The 20,631-nt window shown below is 32.6% G+C and overlaps 1 protein-coding gene across 5 annotated transcripts in view; it reads left to right on the top strand.

Annotated features, from left to right (window-relative positions):
- LOC135125903 (complexin) overlaps positions 1-20,631 on the top strand; it is a 256,204-nt gene that overhangs the window by 39,966 nt on the left and 195,607 nt on the right. For 2 of the 5 annotated variants that reach the window (XM_064051657.1, XM_064051653.1), the window contains exon 1: positions 6,191-6,296. The exons of 1 other annotated variant lie outside the window; for it this stretch is intronic. The gene's annotated coding sequence lies outside the window, so the exon portion shown is untranslated. Of the gene's footprint in view, positions 1-6,190; positions 6,297-12,460; positions 12,561-20,631 lie in introns of those variants that run through there. 2 more of the 5 variants (XM_064051658.1, XM_064051654.1) reach the window with 1 other exon arrangement.

Below are 20,631 nucleotides of genomic sequence, written 5' to 3'. Positions count from 1 at the left end.
TTCCAATGTTTCCGATTTTCTAAAAGACTGGAGGTTGGAGTCCGATTGAAACTGTGTAGTAAACATTGTAGGCGTATAACAATGTTATGTCAACCGTCGACATTTCAGATTTATGTTTATTTTCAGGTTACCCACACTGTTATTAAAATTTGTAGTATTTTTCCATGTTGACAATTTTGGTGTCCGCGGAAGTGACAACCGTATTTGATGTTTGTGAAATTTCTGGGCATACATTGTGATGTTACTCGTTCGTGTAGAATTAGACGTTACTAGAAGGTCTTTAAATGTTAATTACTCCAGAAGCAATTATCGTAGGAAGTTCGCGTTTTCACCAAAGGAACTTTTGTTCTTGGTGTTCTACAACGCACAGAATGGGACAGTGCATTTGTTTTGTGGTTTGTTTGTCTGTTGAAGATATTGTTAAATTATCGATTCCGTTATAGCGAGATTTTAGTTGTTATAGGGTGTTTAGAGACGAAAATTGAATTGAAATTTGTAGGTATATTCGATCACATAAACTACAATTTCTTAATTTACATTGTCCAAAAAGACAATAACGTCAGTGAATTTATGTTAAAACATGCGATACTTCGTATGCATAATTATACCGAGGCAGCAATAAAAAACAGTCAAAGATAGCCATCGGTTTTTGAGGATTTGTCTTTGATAGAATTTTCGTCTTGTAACATTACCGTCAATTTGACAATTTGACTTGAAAATGCAACGATCGTTAATTGTATTTTAATCGCTGTCTCGGTATGTACATATAATATTATAATGTTGTGATTTACGGGTATTTAACAACAATTTATTTCACATTAACTGAAAACTACACGACCAACTATACAGAGATTATATTCCTTTCTGGATAGTTCGCCGTCACCGCTTCGAGCTCGTTCTGGAACCCTCCACCGAGACTTCCGCAGAACGTCTTCTAGGCGTCATCGATACTGAGTCACGTATCATCGCCGTATATACTAGAAAACAATAGGTGTTTTGAACTTTGAAAAGTTACAAATTGGGACCATTTTCAAAGGATTCGTAGATGGATTTATTTATCAAAAACATTAAACATAGTAATATCGTATATCATCATAGTTTTGACAAAAACACCACTTGAAGTTTTGAACAAAAATTTAATTAACACAACTCCAATCAATCTATTTATCCCAAAACTTAAATGATTATGTTTAATATTTGTGATAAATTGAATAATAAATCTATGAAACCTTTGAAAATGTATTTTGGGTTGCATCTTAGGCATGGTTAGGCTCATTATTACTCGTGAATCACCCTGTATATTAAATTTTTCTGAAATATTTATAAGGTTTTGTGGTCATGTATATCCAAATTTGATAAAAAATACTGTGATAGCCTGTAATGTAGAGATCAGGGTTAACAGGAAGTTCATGTATGCGAGGACATTGATAGTGTCAAGGCAAACTAATTAAGTTTCGATTGCTCTTTATTTCTTAGATTTTATTACCTTTTTTGTTGGCACATGACATACAGGCATCATATAATCAAATAAATGAAATACCTCACATATTTTGAGTCAGACGCAAAGCTATTTACAATTGATATGTCAGATAATAGGACGAGTCGAATCTCTTGACGTCTTTATTAGTTTAATACAATAAGAAGCAGTAGAAATGAATTCAGAACATGCAATATCAAAATTCGACGTATATCTTGACGAAAATATGAAACCTAATACAGCTAACTATTCTTGTAAGTTTTCGCCTTCCGTAACAAGGCGAAATTTCAGGAACCAGTCGTGTAAAGCTTCTTTCCCATGAATTCAAAAAGTCAGTTTCTAGGTTAGTTCCGTATATTTAAGTAAAGCAAAACCGAGTGGCTCTCACGACATTACAAAAGCCAGCCTGTTACCATCGTTTACACCCTACTTTATCAATATACCGTCGCGCGAGTAATATTAACGTCATGTCCAGGTATAATCTCGCCATTCCGTATGCACGGGGTCGAAAAAGCCCTAGACAAAAGGAATTGTGTTTTTGCCGTTTCCGCAAGGATATCGCTGCGCCCATGTATACGCATCTTTGTTTTTGTAATTGATGGAAGCCTCGTCCGACAATAGACTCAGTTATAGATCGAAACAATTATCCAGAGAGAGATTCGCGAGAGAATAGAAACAGTTCACGGCAAAGCATCCGTTACTCGGAACAATATGGACCCATTGTGCACCATATCCAGCAATAAATCACCGATTTTAAAGCACAATTAGTTCCTCGGCCATTGATTGCGACTTACCGAGATCATCATCATCATGCTCCGGTTTTTTGCATGCGAAGCGAGAAGGCACAATAATTTATAGCTCATTTACTAGAGAAAGACGAAACGAAGGGCGGGAAAATCAATATCGAAACATGTCGGCGAAGGGGGCGCCACTGGACGAAGGAAAACCCGCCGGAGCACGGCGGGAACGTTCCGCTTCGACCCTCCGGAAAGCTCCGAGTGTTGGTGCCAGGACCGGACTTACGCACCCGCGCAAGTGGGGCCCCTAGAGAACGACGTCTTACTCAGAGTATATTGCCGGTTTATGTTGAACTAGCTGCTTTTTTGTTTTTATGTTGTTTACAGGACTGTATTTTGCCACTTCTAGATTCTTTGTTGTTACAAGTATTTAAGTCAAGTCCATTAATAGAAAATATATGTTGAGTTAACACTGCAAAATTAATGTGCATAATGTTATTGCTGCTCGGAACTAGATTTTTTATTTCACAAAAGGAATGTCTATTGCTTTTGCAGTAGCATCGAAACACATCTGTAGTCTGCAATATTAGTCAAATGTATCTAAAGAAAGTAATCGAAAATTCATGTTTCTATAGCACAGAAGTAGTGCCTCATTCACAACTACTCACGTTAATGGATCCTTTGACGGGTATCTGATTTAGTATTTTCGCGATGTTTCACAGTTTATAGATAGGAAAATGTGAAAGTTTCGTTTATTATTGTCAGACCACTATGAAGTTTTACGTGTTTTAAATTAGTTAATTTTGCATGTCTAATCATCTCTTTAAGGAATTGACTTTATGTTATTTATTTATTGTCTCATCAAATAAAAAATAAGTTTTCATGACAAATACGCCGGATTATGCTTGGAGTAATGGTTGTCCTTTCGACACCAGGAAAGTTCAGTATAAATAATTGATTTTTTTTTGCTGCAGGGGATGCAAAAACGAATTTGGTTTGGTTGCTTAAATCTTCCGTTGGTAATTCTGCTTATTCAGCGTTATATCATGCTCACAACATGTTTTGGGGTTTAAATTAATTGATGCCAACGTCATACGCACATGTTAGGGATGTCAGTATTATACGTTAATTTTACCAGTAATTTAAAAACATATTGACAGCATGGATGATAATCACGAAACAGAGTTACTAAATCAAATAATAAAATCATAATCAACTTTAATTTACTTTTTTATTGCGCTAACGTCGTTTCAGATTTGCTCGATTTGTTAATAATTCCAACATGATTTGCGTTGGCGGTATTTTTTGGTCATAAATTAAAACTAATAATAATGGTTGTCGTTTATGTGGCCAATTTATTACCTTATTAACATAATTGTGATTCAACAAAACTATTTATGTGTGTAGTAGTAAAATTCGATTTCAGATTCATATGTAAATATTATATTTTGAGTGAATTTATTTCAAGTTTGTAAAAAATGAAATGATGTGTGAAAAGTATTCAAATTTTTTTAAGTAATTCTTTTTGGGATAGGTGGTTCCACAGAAAAGCAATCGTTATTCATATTACTAATTAACGAATGCTTTTTCTAGAATAGAATAGTGTAAAAAAGTTAATAAAATAATAATTTATAAGTTCGATTAAATTGTTAAATCAAAATTTCGAAATGTCAACAGTTGCTACATATTTATGTATACACCGAATATGATACGCTTCATTATCCTTTCAGCTTGGTTTACACTAAGAATGACTATGGGATTCAACATTGACGTAACTGGATGAACCAAGTGAATCCGTTTTCAAAATTGTTAAATTAACCTACTGAATTTTTTATGTATATCACTGAAGTTAGGGTTAGTTAGGTAGCTAGGGGACTGGCAAGGGTTTTTTGATCACGTATTTAAAAATTGAGAAAAGTCAAGAATATTTTTAGTAATAAAGTACAAAATGGTTACCTATTTTGAAATTCAGGACAAATATTTTAAAATGGCTTAGAATTTTTCGGAATGATCTCTACACCTCCGTTGCAAAGTCTATCATTATGGAAAGTACCTTTCAGACAAATTTACAACGGTTATTTAATAATAACCTGGTAAGCTAATTACACTAAATGTACTTCCGTCTGTATTTAATACAATTTTTGTCTTTCAATTCCTGTAATAGGTTTTGCAGTGCTCTAGTCTAATGTCCTTTTACTCCTACTGGCCTGCTATGCTTTTCCAGGGTAATGACATTTTCAATATTTTACTTTACGTGGAGGTAGAGCAAAATGTAAAGGAAAGAAGTTTTCAGACGAGTTTCACTGAAATATTCTAATATGTATTTTTTTTTTTCTAATATGCAAGTTCTTGATTCCATTTAATAACTTTCTCTTTGGGTGTCATAAAACACTGAATGTGCAAAAGTCAAACTTGAATGACGTCGTTGCTTTGTATTTTCATAAAATAATTACTGTTACACACCTTGTTTTTGCAGACACAACCTAATTTCGGGAAAACGGTTTAACGAACCTCCCTTTAATATCATTTTGTTATATTTTGAACGTGAAGCGCAGTATTCGAGATTTGCTTCTTGTTGAAAGTCGTAGTAGGTCAAAAATAAAATCTCAGAAATATTTAAAGGTAAGAGTAGGGAATCTTTAAAAATCCTCAGTTGGATAAAGGAAATGTTGAGGCGTTTTCAGCAAAAGTGGGACACACCGTATGTTCAGAAATGTCAGAGTCTTCTTTTGAAATACCTTTCACCATCTCAGCCTTTTTTTTTAAATATACATGGTAGAAGTCGTTATATCTTGTTATTCTTTAGTGTTTCTTTTTTGTTGTTAATACATTTACATAAGAATATTTTTTATGCTTTTTGGAACTTTTATTCCAGAGCAGTGACATTTGGATAAATTCCTGGACAATTTGATAAATCGTGCATTTGCGCTTAACAAAAATGACGTCAAGTAGTTGTTCGACACTCGAAGGTCTTTATAACGTACTGGGAAGACATTCAACATAGTTTTTGGGTAATTCTGTGTTATAGTACTGTATTTTTTATTCTCGTAATCCCTGAATCATCCTTCAATAACATGGTTGTGAAGAAATAGGTTTGTCGAAAGTTAAATCATAATAGTCGGTTTTACTGATAAATAAAATATTGTATGGGTACATTTTATACATGTGAATTTTGGTTTGTAGAATTGGAATACTAGCGTAGACATGTCAGTACAAAACTGTCTACTTATCCACGTACTAGTAAATCATATGATTTTATTGTATTGCAGTATTTAGTAGGCACACAAAATTGCCGAGGAATGAATAAAAATAAAAAATTCTAAACTTTGCTTTTGTTACATATTCTTATGTGTATTTACTGTTTTGTTGTATGCTATAATTTTAAGCTTATTTTGATAAAAGGAACTTTTTTTAAATGACCCAACAAATGGTATTGTTCTCATTCTTTCTGGTGCTACTACAGTAGTTTTAATACCGTAAACAACACAAATTTAAAAGTTTGATAAATTAATTTTAAGTTCCCAGTATTTACAATTTTTGTATGCAACTTCAATAAAGTAAGGTTTCCACACAAGTTATTTTCTGCAGCAATTTTTATCCCAAAAATTACTAATATGTTTCATTTAGTGAGCGCTACTGTCATTAAAACGATCTTGTCGGCTTTGTTTGTGTAATTTACGTATTACAAAATAATGTCTACAATTAGTCATAGCGATGATTCGATTTCTGTGGTATCGTTTGTCGCAGAAGGAGTGAAGTGCCACATCGAAGCGTCATCTTCTTATTTAGGACTCCGTCTAATAAATGTCGGCGTTCAGAATTCCTTTCGTCTCTAGATACTTCAGTGTTCATGCGATTAATTGTTTAATTTTGCAAGCGGTACCTGGCGCTTTCGAGCCCGGAGCGCCAAATCCGGCCCTGGCTCCTCCGACTCCGGGCACGAATATGCGCACTGGCATTTTGGTTATTTCACGTTTTCGGTGCTATTTGATCGCATTAAGTTGGCTACCGTGCTGCTCCGAGGGTGGTTGGCGTTAAAATAAAAATCGAAAAATCGAAAACTCGACCGAAACTTCCAGGGGGTAAGTTTTTTCCACGAATTTCCATCTCAGCGTCTCCGGCGTTTTTTCCCCCACCACCCGATCGAAAATTTTCAAATCGATTTTTTCGCGGGGAGAAACAGCCGGAGGCTTTTTTGTCGCGAGTCAATATTTACAATTCGTCGCCGAAGGCGGCGTTCCCCGACCCTCCGTGCCTTTTTCACCACTTCTATCGGCAATTTTTCACCAGAGATGGATGTTTCCGCCGATTTTCGCCGCCGAACCGGCACAATCGATCTGCGGCCGCTTTTTTGCACCGACATGCTTATAATTTAATTATTCACACCTGCTCTGATTCGGCCCAGATACGATTCTGGCTGCCGGAGTCCGCTGCCGCCGACGCCGCCTCCGGAAATGGTAATGGAACTCGTTAGTTTCGTCGTGGAAGCGCAGAGTAGTCGCACTAGACAAAAACCGACTTTTAATTATCGACATCGATCGGGTTCGCCGACTACACGTCATTCGATTTTAATCAGGCGTTGACGCGGCGAGGTGTCATCCGAGAGAATCCTCCGAAGTGCGGATCTGCACGAGCAAAACCCGCTTTGGATAAACTTGGAAGAAGTTTCGAGCTCAACCGCGCACGAAACAAAAGGACAACGGATCGGTTCGATTTTCAGCGCGAGCTTTTTGCGAAAATTCGCTCGAGGCGAAAATTTTGACATTTATTCTGCGGGACGCTGCAGGCTTTTGGTGAAAGGCGCGATTAGAATGCCAAATATTTGCATTTGTAGGGCCAGTTCTGGCATCGAGGTATGGGATCCGGCGAGCAGAGCGGTTTTATGTGCTGTCTACCATATCAGATTCTTCTTATCACAGTTTCATGAAAGAGGGAGGCTGATAATTGCGCAATAATCGTCATCTTCATATCTGCAACACTAAGTTTCTGTTTTTCTGTTCTATTTTAATTTCGTGTAAGAATAGTTTATAACTCCTAACTTCTCTGTAAAGAACTATATATCGCACTGGTAAGATCTTAAACAAGTACAAAATGCTCATCAGTTTAAAAAATATACAAGAATTGTAAACTTACTTCACAAAGCCATATATCTACGTTTTTCAAAGCATTTGGTTGAAAGCTATAACACAATTCTATGGCGAATTATCTCGTATAATAGCTATTCAATTAAGAATTATGAGCTTTTGGCCAACAAGAAAACCCATTTCAAATTAATTGCTTAACGCATTAACTCTCAAAATTGCTAGTTTTTTTTATTTCTGGCATTGTTCAAATGAGTGTGTGGTCTTACGCTTTATACGCATGCTTTCTAAGCGTAACATGTTTTACTGATATCAGAGAACTTCATTATTCAAAAAAGTGTAAATCGAAAATAAAGATTTACGGAAAACGTCTATAATGATTGTCATTAAAACTATTCAGCAATAAACCGACAACTCATTGTTGTCGGTTTAATGCATCAGATGATCGTTGCTTTCATATCTAATCGCATCGAGACAATCTTCTTTCTAGAAGTAGTAAAACAACATAATTATAGATTATTATAATATACAACATAATTATAGATTATCAAAAGCAGTAACAGTTGAAGAACATTTTAAGTTTGTAATACATTTTATATTTTCATGCCAACTTTAAAATTTTTGTTTCTCATGAGTACGTAACGTTATGAAATAAATACTTTTTTCAAAAACAGTAAAATAAATAAGTTAGTGTTGTGTAACCTTGCTTTAGAAGCTTTTTCTGTCTAAGAATAATCTGCCATTTTGAACTTCCAGAGTTACTGAAAGATGTGGGCAATGTCGAGTATTCTAGCGGCCTTTTGATAGAAGATAAAATCTAAATATATGTTCTATACATCATTTCAAGTTTAGTTAGCTTTATCAACTGGCTTTGAGTTGTACGATTGGCATGATTAAAGGGGTGTCTAAGCTTTTGTGATCTTACTATATTCTGTATACAACCAGTTCTTATATACATTTCGTCTGTTTAGATCTTTAGTTATTCTCTTTGCCTATGCGTCGCTTCCATGTATGGCTCCATAAGTTCCTCGCAATATCTTCTTCTTCTTTCAGAGCTCTGATGTTCTTTCTTGTTGGGTATAAAAATTTACATTTTATTGTAAAGTCGCACTTTTATGGCTCTTCATACATTATGCACTTCAGACTTTTTATAAAAAGAGCAAATAAATACGAAATCCACCTCCAAAAAATCAAACTTGTTTTAGGACGGTAAACATGTTTCAGTATTTCCAGGGGTCATTGTGAGTCCCCAAAGCAAATGAATCTGTAAGTCAAAAACAACAATTACCCGTCTGAACAAAAATTTAGTTAATTTAACTTGCTCAGTTTGATTTTATGTTCCTTTGTATATTACATCATTCACACATACAGGATGAAATTAGCTTGGGGAGATTAAAATTTGTTTCATTTTTTCAAACACTGTTGATTTTTTTTGGTGGATGTGAACTTCGTGTTTAACTTTAGTTGTTTATCGTATTTGCTCACGTATAAATCATCTCAAAAGTTGATCAATTTTGTGAAAAATAAAAAGGATTATTGTGAAAATACTCGTGTTTTATTTCTCGCCAAGAGCGTATATGAATTCCTGTTTTTTTTCTCATTATTACATTTTGGTAATAAACTTAGTTATTGGATAATATATAAATACTGTTCGAAATGACTTCTTGTTTATGTAGCTGTAGAATTCTTTGAACGAGCTAAGCAATTGCTTGCGCTTGCGCAAAACAACCCACTTTATTTGAATTTGGGACACAAACGTGGTCTGGAACGGTCCACTTATTTTTAATTAATTTTTTTTTTATTTATTAAATGCGCTATCGTATGGTTAAAGTAAGTGAATGAAAAGTATGGATTCGCGTGATGATAAAGATTTCTCTAAGTAGCTTTTTGTCCTGCTTCGTAAACACATATATTTTATATGATATTTTATAGCTGCGGTGCTCTTCTTAATGGGACGATTTCTCCCATTCTTCTCTTTTTTGCGTTGTTTGCCCATTCCAGCAGCTTCGTCTGTTTTAATCCTACTCGAGTAAATTAGCAAAGTTATTTTTGATGATTGTTCACAAAATGTTTTGGCAATTTTCTTGGTTCTAAGCTCCGTAATGAGTTTTCGGATTTCGTTGTTTCGTAGTGCGTTACATTCGTAAATCTTGAAGTCAATAAAGCTTATGTTTCAATGTTATCGTGTACTTATTAAATGTTGAGCCCGTTTTTTCCCTTGTTTTCTCAATTCTTCTCTAATAAAGTTTAGTAATTTAATTGTTTTGTTTCTCCTTTCTGTCTTTCTTTAAAATTTCAAGTTTTTCCTATTTTTGTTTTTATTAATAATATTGAGGAATGTCATTAAAATAAAAATCATTTTCAAATTTTGTACCTTCCGAGCAATAGGTCTGGTAGGTAAGGATTCTATCAACGTCTCTTTGATAAACCACTGGATATGTTGCTGTGAAATTTTGAGTATTCTTTCAGACTATTATGTTGATAGTTAACCCTAATCAAAATTTGCTCATCACAAGCAACAGACATCTCAATTTTTGGAAAAAAATCAAAACTGTGCAAGAAAATTTTAAAATTTATCTTGAGAAAAACACAATCGACTGCTCGAATTTTTATAAACACTTACACATTACTATAAGTGGTAAATCATAAACAAAAATTTATCTGTTCATTGTTTCCAAAAAGTTGATGCCCTTATCTCAAAATTTTGTTAGGTAATGCTTGTGCAAATTCTTTGAAAAAAAACAACAAATTTGTCTTAGAAACCACTAAATCAATTGCTCTGAAATTTAGCATGTGTTTTGATGTTATTATCAGCTTGACAAATTGTTAACCAAAATTTGTCTATTCGTCCCCACTAAAATTTTACTGACACCACCTGAAAAGTGTGTTAAGTAAATCATGTTTGAAATTGTAAAATAATGTGTCTATATCTGTGTGTAGGAAGAAATTTTTTATTTCAAAAATGCAAAATCAATTTTTGTAATTTATCTCAGAAGTTTGTCTAAATAACTGGAGACCAATTTTTTGACATTTAATGGTTTTTGGTTCCAAAAAGGCGTCGGTCAGATGTCTTTGATGCCTGATTTGTTTTATTATTGTATTTACTAAATCAATTGTATTGGAATATATTTTTTATTACAAATAAAACTTATTGTGCAGAATAACGTGATTTTATAGGAAGTATTTGTAACATGTTAATATTGTGAAATTTCTATACATATTCTTAACGAATTTTGTGTTAACACGGTTCGCTGTTTGCGTTCGAACGCTATCACGAGTAAGATCGCTTCTAGATTTCGCTGCGCTCGCTGTGTTCCCATACGTACAGGTCGTCAGATAATCCATTTACATTAATTTATTTATGGATGAGATTAGATCTGTTAATCTCTCCTAAATTTGCCGGGTGGGTGTTTCGCGTTCACAATTATTATATACATTGCAGCACCACATATTCATCTCGTATCTTTCTCGCAAGTTTTCTTGAGTTGCAGTTTTTCAAATATTTATCTTGATTAGATGATTTAAATAATAACACAATGCAATTTTAGCGATTTTGAAAGACCGTGACCAAAGCAAGTAGATTTTTCTTAAACAAATGTAAAATTCGTGGCTGTAATTATTTAAATTAACTAAATTGGGCACGGAAGCTGAATTCCAAATCATGAGAATTTTGGAATTTTGATAAAAATATGTAGGTAGTTAAAAATGTTTTTTTTGCATTACCCTTTTTAAAATGTGTAACCTAAGAAAAAAGCAACCATTTGTATATTCCGTTATTAGCTAACTAAATGATACATAATTATGGGACACCTCTGTTGATAACTGTGCCTGAAACAAAACGCAAAACCCAGTTTCAACTGTAGTTATCGACCAGCTTGGCCCACTACCACGTCAATCGATTTTAATCGGGCCGATGCCGAGATGGCATCCAGCAGAATTCTTTGAAATGCGGAAGCAGAAACAAAACACCACCCGTTTTGAATGAATCAACTTGGAGGAAGTTTCGAGCTCGACCGCGCACGACAAAACGACAACGGATCGTTTCGATTTTAATCACGAAAATTTCGCCATTTGCTGCTAAAGCACGTTTCGAGCATTTTCAATTAGAAGCCACATTGAAGGTGTAAGAGTTGTGGAGGTTTGTATTTTGTGGGCCGCTGTACACATTCGTTGAAAGGCAACATTAGAATGCCAAATATTTGACTTTGTCCAGCCCGTTTTGTTATCAAGGTATGTGACCCGTCCAACAGGAGGGATTTATATGCTGTCTATGAATATGTCGGTTAGTTTTCATCAAGAAAGGCGCTTTTAAAAGAGTAGTTATCGTTAGTTTAAAGTTCGACGATTTTTATTCCTGCAACTCGTATTAAAAAGTTTTAATGGCTGTAAACATGCAGTGTGGGAAATGAAACCGGCTTTCAAACATAAATACATCATTTATCGAAAACAAATGAATATTTTAGATTCATGTTCATTTATCGATGACGTAAAAAAAGTCATAAATAAAATTGAGTGTGATTTTTACCCACTTGTGTATTGTCAAACTCACTGCTGCTTCGTGAATATTGTTCATTATTCAAATTGCCATTAAACAAAGCTTTTATAGCACATCGATTGATACGTTTACTAATAAGGAAGCCAAAGTTTTTCAATGAAATGGTCAATAAATTATTCGTTCACGAACCGTTGAAAGGTATTTTTGAGGCAATTACTCGGGATCTATTACTTACATAGGCATAATATTGCGTGAAGTAATTTACTAAATAAATGTACCATCTCACAAATACGGAGATTTGTTCAAGTCCGCATCATTACTGTTAAAGTATTTCATTGTTTTCTAAGTTATGCAACCAATTCTACACATTAACCTCCCCCCACTCCACATTCCAGCGCACCACGTTTGTTAAAACCAACGGCTTCTTTCTTGGTTCCTGCAAATTCCGGCTGCAAAAAGAGGCGTAAAACGAAAATATGTTTACGATTTCTCCTCGCCTTTGTAATAAAACTTCGGAAACAATTCGAATAATTCCAGATTTGTTTTTGTGCTTGGGAAGTGCTGCTTAATTTTCGTTCGTTTTTTTCATCTCGTTAAGAAATAATAAACAAATGTATGTCGACAATCGCATGCTTCGTTTTTTCACACGGAAACGACAACGCCTGATAAAGTTCGCCATTGTCGATAATTCAATCGTTAGTGTATTCGTAATCGGGGCAATTAATAGTTTGTCGTTGTGTACAAATGTGAATTTTCTGCACATCCCGCTGGTAATTAATTTTGTGTTTTCTTTTTTTGAGGGGTACTCGGTTGAGATTTTTTTTAATGGTTAATTAATGAAGTTGCCTAACCTCAATCGATGCTTATTTTCTCTACACAGTTCGACTGTGTGCTTTTAATTACACGATTACGAGCTTCATGAATGAGTAAATCTAATCGGTTTTTGGATTGACGTTTTCGACCAGAAAATTGTTGGTATTATTTTTAGAATGGTTATTCTATTTTGTTTCGACGGGGATCGTTAATTGAAGGTTATTTTTGCATAGCGTGTACTGAGTGACTCATGTTGAATATGAGTAACTCATTCATTTGTCTGGAAAATTTTGATGAGAAAACGTGGCGTGTATTGACAGAAAACACTAAATGCTATAAAGATCGGAAATTTAACTGTTTGTTGGCTTGGTAATAAAGTGATAATCACGCTAAGTACCATAAAAGTTTTATAGTATGAAGTGTTTGATATAGCGAATTGAACCAATCGTTTATGATTGTTATTAAACAAATGGAATTATTTTTCAATAGAGTAACGGATTTAGGTACCGTTACACGTTTTTGTTCTTTTTTAAACGTTTTTAAAAAATTATTACTAGGATTATAATTTTATGAAATCATATTGTGCCGTGTTGGAGTTATAGGTACATAATTATACATACATATTATTGTGAAAATTAATATATTTGAAGGGAATTATTGGTTGCATAATTGTTTCAAGTAAATGTTTTGAACTGTGGTTTGTGCATTTTGTTTTTATGAATCATCATTTTGCTCTTTGTAGTGTTTTCATGTTTCATGCTGCATCTGTTTCGATATTTTTCATAATGTAGTTACCTTGGGTTACGATCCCTTAAAGATAGGGGAAGAGACAGTTGTAGTTGAGGTTGTCTTTTCCCCTATCTTTGAGTGATCGTTCTCATTCATATGTCTTTTGAAATTTTTTCCGATACTTTTTCCAATTTGCACTTTGCATTACTTTAATCCTCTCACTTTCTGTTAAATTTTGCACATGTTTTGATTTATGTTAATTGATAATATGTGTTACATAACAACTGTTTTGACTAATCATTTGTTGTTTTTCTTTCCAAGTTATAGTTAATGCAAGTACCGTAATAGCACGAGTTGAATGAATGTGTTGTTTTCTTGACGTTTCGCGTTTCCGTTTCTGTTTGTTATTCCTTGACTATCGTTTGTTAATCTCTTTCGGAATTTTAAAATCATCCAGTGGCGGAAATAACCATTCTCATTTGCGGTTCGTTGGGTCAATTATAGACATTGACCTCACGCATAGTATTATACGAGGCTTATAGCAAAATTCGCTTAAAGCAGATAGAGTCAAACATAGCTCCATAAGAACCAATGGGGTCAATGACTATTTTTCACCGAAAATCAACAAATTGCGTTCGCCAACACAATAACTATTTCACAAGTGGAGCGGTGCAAGGTTGCAGTTATATTCTACGCTTTTTACAATGGACTACGGAATTCAGAGTCCCACGTTGCACATTTAATTTCATTTTCATACAGTTTTTCTTCGAGCTAAAAACAAAGGAGTTTACAGAATTTATATCTCTATCCTTTTTCAAGAAGAAGTTTTAACTGGAACAGCCTGTATATGTATGTATTATCGCACGCAAAAGTATTGTCGGTACCCAGCAGCGAGGGGTATTAAGCTCCTCCGCCTTCTCTCCGCGGGTTGCCATAATTCCCTAAACACTAAAGGTAGAATAAAATAGACAAGTACTAAAGTTTCCTTGTTTGATCACAGAAATTGATTACTTCTTCACGTAGAAACTGTGTTGTAGTATCACACAATAAAATATGTATTTTCATCTCAGAAAGTACTTTTCTTAAGATAAAAGTGAATTAATGGAGTTTAAATAAGTAACTGCTACATCCGCACAAACCATTTTTTTTAACAAAAATAAATATTTAAATTTACCAAGGGTAGATTTTAACTGGGAAGGGGTGTTTTTTTATTAACCTGACTTTAGTGATATATATGGAATAATCCGACTAATATTGACAATTCGATGTTTCAAGTTTTCGTGTTTTCGATTTTTTACTTATTCGATTTTTCAAAATATTGCGACTTTTTAAATCTTACATTATCGATTTTTCAGTTTTTTGATTTTTCGATCTGTTGATGTTTCGATTTCTGTCTTTAAATTTTTTGCCTTCTCGTTTTTAGGTTTATCCATTTTTCAATTTGTCGGAATTAATTTTTCAGTTTTACGATATTTCGATTTTCCAATTTTCGATTTAACACTTTTCTTTCGATTTTTCGCCGTCTCGATTTTAGATCATCACGTTTTATACCAGTATACGAGTACTGGTTTGTGGAGGACGCCGGGGCTCGAAAATTTTAGAATACAATAATCTTGGGGCCGCTTATATTTAATAATGATAAAATAAAACATCGACTTACTCAAAATAATATTCAGAACGTTTTGCTGCATTGTAGATTAATTAATAATTTTAATCGCTTCCTCTGTTTTGAGGAGACAATTTGCTGCGTGCTTAATTGTCGCATTCTTTATTTTAATCTTTATATAAATATAAACAACTGAAGTTAAGCATGTACTAATAATATATTTTTACTTCAGAGGCGAGGGAAGATCTGTCTAAATAACTTTAGACCAATTTTTTGCGTTTAGAAGAGAAAGCCTTGCAGGCGCTTAGTGTTTTTTATTAATATTTTAAAATCCTTTTAAAAAATTTCGAGGATCCGTGGAGTTTTTTATTTGGAAAGAATTTTAGAGAATCTTAGGGGCTCCTAGCGTCATTTTTTTTTTTAATATGTGATGTTTCGTTTTTGAAGGAGAGATCAAAATACATATTGTCAAAATTGAAAAATTGAAAAATCAGGAATTTAAAAAATCTAAAAAATCCAAAAATGAGTAAATGAAAATGTTGGACTTAAAAACGCGCAAAATTTTGAAAAATCGAGTAAGTAAAAATCCAAAAAACAGAATGTCGAAAAATCTAAAAATTTAAAAATTAAAATCTTGAAAAATCCCAAAACTTAAACAGCGAAATCGAAACATTGAGAAACCGAAAAAATGGAAACTCGAATAATCGAAAAGACGAATAATCGAAAAACTGAGAAATCGAGAAATAGAAATCGAAAAATTGGAAAAACGCGAAATCGAAACAATAAAAGTCAAGAAATCGAGAAAGCGTAGAATCGAAAAATTGAGATATCGAGATAGCTAAAGATCGAAAAATGGGAAAATTCAAAATTGAAAAAATTAAACTTAAAAACCCGATAAATCGAAAATTGAAAAATCGAAATATCGAACAACTGAAAAATCAATTCCGAAAAATTTAAAAATCGAAAAACGAGAAGGCAACAAACGAAAAATTGAGAAATCGAAACAAGAAAAAAGTGAAATTTCTAAAATTTAAAAAATTGAGCAATCAAAATATCAACAATTCGAAAAATCAAAAAACTGAAAAATCGAAAAATGTAAGATTTATAAATTCGCAATGTTTTGAAAAATCGAATAAGTAAAGAAAAACAGAAGTCGAAAAATCTAATAATTGCATATTCAAAAATCCCAAAATTGAAAAATACCAAAACTTAAACTTTGAAAATTTGAAAAATCGAAAAATTGTAAAATTGAGAAATCGGAAAGACGAAAAATCAAAAAGTCGAAAAATTAAAAAATCGATTAATCGATAAATTGAGACATCGAAAAATCGACAAATTTAGAAACGTAAAAATGGAAAAATTGAAAAATGGAAAAATTTAAATAAACCGAAATAGCTAAAGGTCGAAAAATGGGAAAATTCAAAATTGAAAAATTTAAACTAAAAAAACCCGATAAATCGAAAACTGAAAAATCGAAATATCGAAAACTGAAAAATCGAAATATCGAAAAATTGAAAAATTAATTCCGAAAATTTGAAAAATTGAAAAATCTAAAAACCAGAGGGAAATAAATCGAAAGATTGAGAAATCGAAACAAGAAAAAAGTGAAAAATCTAAAATTTAAAAATTCGAAAAATTGATAACTTAAAAAATCGAGTAATCAAAACATCAATAAATAGAAAAATCAGAAAACTGAAAGTGGAAAATGGAAGATTTATAAATTCGCAATAATTTGAAAAATCGAATAAGTAAAAAAAACAAGTCGAAAAATCTAATAATTTACAAATCGAAATACATATTCAAACATCTCAAAATTGAAAAATACCAAAACTTTAACATTGAAAATTTTAAAAATCGAAAAACTGAAATTCAGAAATCGGAAAGACGAAAAACGAAAAAGTGGAAAAATTAAAAAATCGATTAATCGAGAAATTGAGACATCGAAAAATCCAAAAATTTAGAAACGCCAAAAATGGAAAAATGGAAAATCGAAAAATTTAAATACATAAATCCCAAAACTGAACCGTTGAAAATTTGGAAAATCGAAAAATCGGAAAATTAAAAAAGCAATTAATCGAGAAATTGAGAGAACGAAAAATTTAAAAATTTAGAAACGTCAAAAATTGAAAAATTAAAAAGTCGAAAAATTGGAAGCTCAAATAATTGAAAAGACGAATAATAATCGAAAAACTGAGAAATCGAGAAAAGAAAATCGAAAATCGCAATATCGAAAAACTGAAAAATTAATTCCGAAAAATTAAAAATTTGAAAAACGAGAAGGCAAAAAAACGAAAGATTGAGAAATCGAAGCAAGACAAAAGTGAAAAATTTAATATTTAAAAATTCGAAAAATTGGAAATTTAAAAAATCGAGCAATCAAAACATCAACAAATCGAAAAATCAAAAAACTGAAAAATCGAATAATGTAAGATCTATAAATTCGAAATATTTTGAAAAATAGAATAAGTAAAGAAAAACAGAAGTCGAAAAATCTAATAATTTATAAATCGAAATGCATATTCAAAAATCCCAAAATTGAAAAATACCAAAACTTAAACATTGAAAATTTGAAAAATCGAAAAATTGTAAAATGGAGAAATCGAAAAGACGAAAAATCAAAAAGTCGAAAAATTAAAAAACCGATTCATCGAGAAATTGAGACATCGAAAAATCCAAAAATTTAGAAACGCCAAAAAATTGAGATATCCAAAAACCAGAAGAAAAAAAACCGTAACATTGAGAAATCGAAACAAGAAAAAAGTGAAAAATCTAAAATTTAAAATCGAAAATGTAAGATTTAAAAAGTCGCAATATTTTGAAAAATCGAATAAGTAAAAAATCAAAAACACTTCAGTTCAATTGTGTCCACTCATGATTAAAATTCATAATCCCTCACTCGGTGAGTAATAAACTATTTCAATTTTGTTAGACAACAGTTACAAATGAGTCAAAACAGATGTTTTAAGTGGTTAAATCCAGAAGAACAATTACAATAGAATTTCCTTATAAAGGACATCTTCATTAAGAAATTATTTTTTTGACGGTTTTATTTTCAATTGAGGAAATACGGTAATCGAAGAATAAACAATTTTTGATTAGCTAGTTTCAACTGGATTGGTTCCAGTATTATAAAGATAATAATATAAAAGATTTTTTTTTAATGAGAATTAAAGTCAGGGGGCACAATCAGTAAGTAGTATTTATTGCCTCTAGGAAGTTTCTATGTAACGAAGTTTAAATATAGAAAATATTTTGGGAACACATATTTTAGTTAATTTAGTATATATAGGTATAGTAAAAAGGTATACTACTTATACCTTAAGAAAATAAAGTCAATCGTTTAATTTAAATTAGTCTTTGAAATTTCCCCAAGTGGGAATAGTTACCTTCACAAAAGTGGCAAAAAAAAAACTTTGGAAACTCATGTTTTAAGCATTAATTTGTGTAATTAATGGATACAATTTTTCATGTGTGGTAATTAAAGTGATGAGTTTAAACCTGGTTTTTTAAAGGTGGTAGCCATGCATTAAATTTGTTGAAATTTAATTTTTATACTTACTTGTAAGTGGAAAATTTTGATAGGGCACTTTTTCTACATCTGGAATTCAGTCTTTTTCACGACAGAGATTTAGAAATTTGGATTCTAATTTCAAGATAAGATGTCTTCTTGTCTCATTTTTTTCCATAAAAAACACGTAAATTTTTTTATTATATTACATTTGTGTGTTCTTTTTATTTATTAAAATTGTCTTACAGCCAAGTGTGTGGTCTTAAGAAGTATTTAGTATTTTAAAAATCTGTTCGAAGATATCCATTAATAATTTATTTAACACTTAAATCAATTATTTGCTAAGTGATACCACTTTTACTTCTTGAAAAATATTTAAATTAGAAGCTGTAATGTCAAAAAGAAGCAAATAAAAAATAGCGTTGAAAAAATATAATATATAGCTGGTTTTATTAAATATCTGTAAAATAAACACTGTTTCGTGATCACTACACGTGAATAATTTAAAAGTAAACTCAACAAAAAATATGTTCAAGGGTTCGTCTGGTTTCGTCTTTTATAAAAATTTTTAAACGAAACTTTTATAAGCACGCAGACTTTTTTAGAATTACATAGCATAATCAGTAAAAATGAGTGTAATATTGTAAATAGAAAGTGACACGATAAATTTATCATTTGAATGTACTGTTGTGTTAACATTGGTTTCCGTGTGACTGTGGAGCACGCACATCAATTCATAGCGTGGGTGTTGACCCCTGATGGACCGACGTGATCGCCGCCTCTGTCCATAGTACTTAAAGCTCAACTAACGAGTAAATTTATCCACAGGTCATCCCCCAGACAATATTTGCCTTCGAAATGCTCCCAAGTGTTCCTAAACCTACGTTAAAATCATCCCCTACCACCATCACGTAAAGATTTAAGAGTGACATCAATTTCGCGGTGTGATCCCTTCAGTTGAAAGTTTTGAGGCTTAATTACACCGAAAAAGCGAATTTTGCTGTAAAACTAGGTCTCTATATTAAAAGCCCATCCATCGGATGTTCCTGACAGATAATTGTTACCTATTTGGGCCCTCATCAAAGTAATAAAACCAATTATCTATTGGCTTTTACACCGGATCGATATATGCGCTCAACCTGTCGTCCTAAAAAATCCCCAGCTTTTATAGTCGGAAGTTATCGAGTGGCGTTTTTCATTGTTTTCAGAATAAACAAACGAGTATTCGATTTCAGGTGATATTAAAAAGTAAATCTCGGAAGGATAATGCAAGTGTTAAATAACGTCAGGACGAAAACAAAGCTTTGTTTTCTTAGCAAGATGGCGGACGGGTGCGAGGTATTAATTTCAACTAGTGTGACACGAGCGTATTCATTTCCGTTATGTATGTGTTTACTTTTCTTCCTTTGGGTAGGACGTATGCAAAGCCACACAATAAAGTCGCTTGCAGTTTTACAATGTTCCACATTTTCTACGTGTTTTCAGTTATCTACGATGGAACTTCACGCTTCAATGCCGCAACGATTTATTCTAATTTCAAAAATAGCGCGGAAAGCTTGTACATTTGTATTGGTCGTGTTTAACTCAATCAACTAGGCAGATGGATGATCATCCAAGTCTCTGGAGAAAAATTACGGCGTCGTAAAATTTTTATAGACATTTGAATTTGCACGGAAGTGCAATTTTCCTGCTTAGATTATTAAAATTCACGTAGTCGGCGTCGTAAAATCCACATTAATAAAAAAACTTGCCAGATGTGCTGATTTGTAGTTTTAGTTGACTGTTTCGGTGATTAATTGTCATCTGTCGCTAGTTAAACGCTTCGTAATAATTTCCGTTTTCCGCTTTAAACAGTTCTGGAATAAGATACCGTGCGATTTAAAAGTCGACAGAAATTAGGCTTAGTCGAGGTTATGAATTTTCAGTTAGCAGACCTGTCATACGAAGTATTCGTTGGAAGACAAAATGTAAATATTAAAGGCAGATGTACCTCTAGTGGAACGTTTAATATAGCTCTATAATACTACTTTCTTAAAAGACATAAAAAAATCGCAATATCTGTTTCATAAAATCGTCAATTAACGACACACGGGGAGGACGGAAGACCTACTTTTTCATATTCTAGCAGCCATAAAGCGTCGACTTTGCTCGGAAAGTAAAAATAAAAATAATAAATTATATTTCA

The sequence above is a fragment of the Zophobas morio genome, unplaced genomic scaffold (assembly GCF_036711695.1).
Source record: "Zophobas morio isolate AGI-343-1 ecotype UQ-CSIRO unplaced genomic scaffold, CSIRO_AGI_Zmor_V1 ptg000009l, whole genome shotgun sequence".
Lineage (NCBI taxonomy): Eukaryota > Metazoa > Arthropoda > Insecta > Coleoptera > Tenebrionidae > Zophobas > Zophobas morio.
This window is presented reverse-complemented; position numbering and strand designations above follow the sequence as displayed.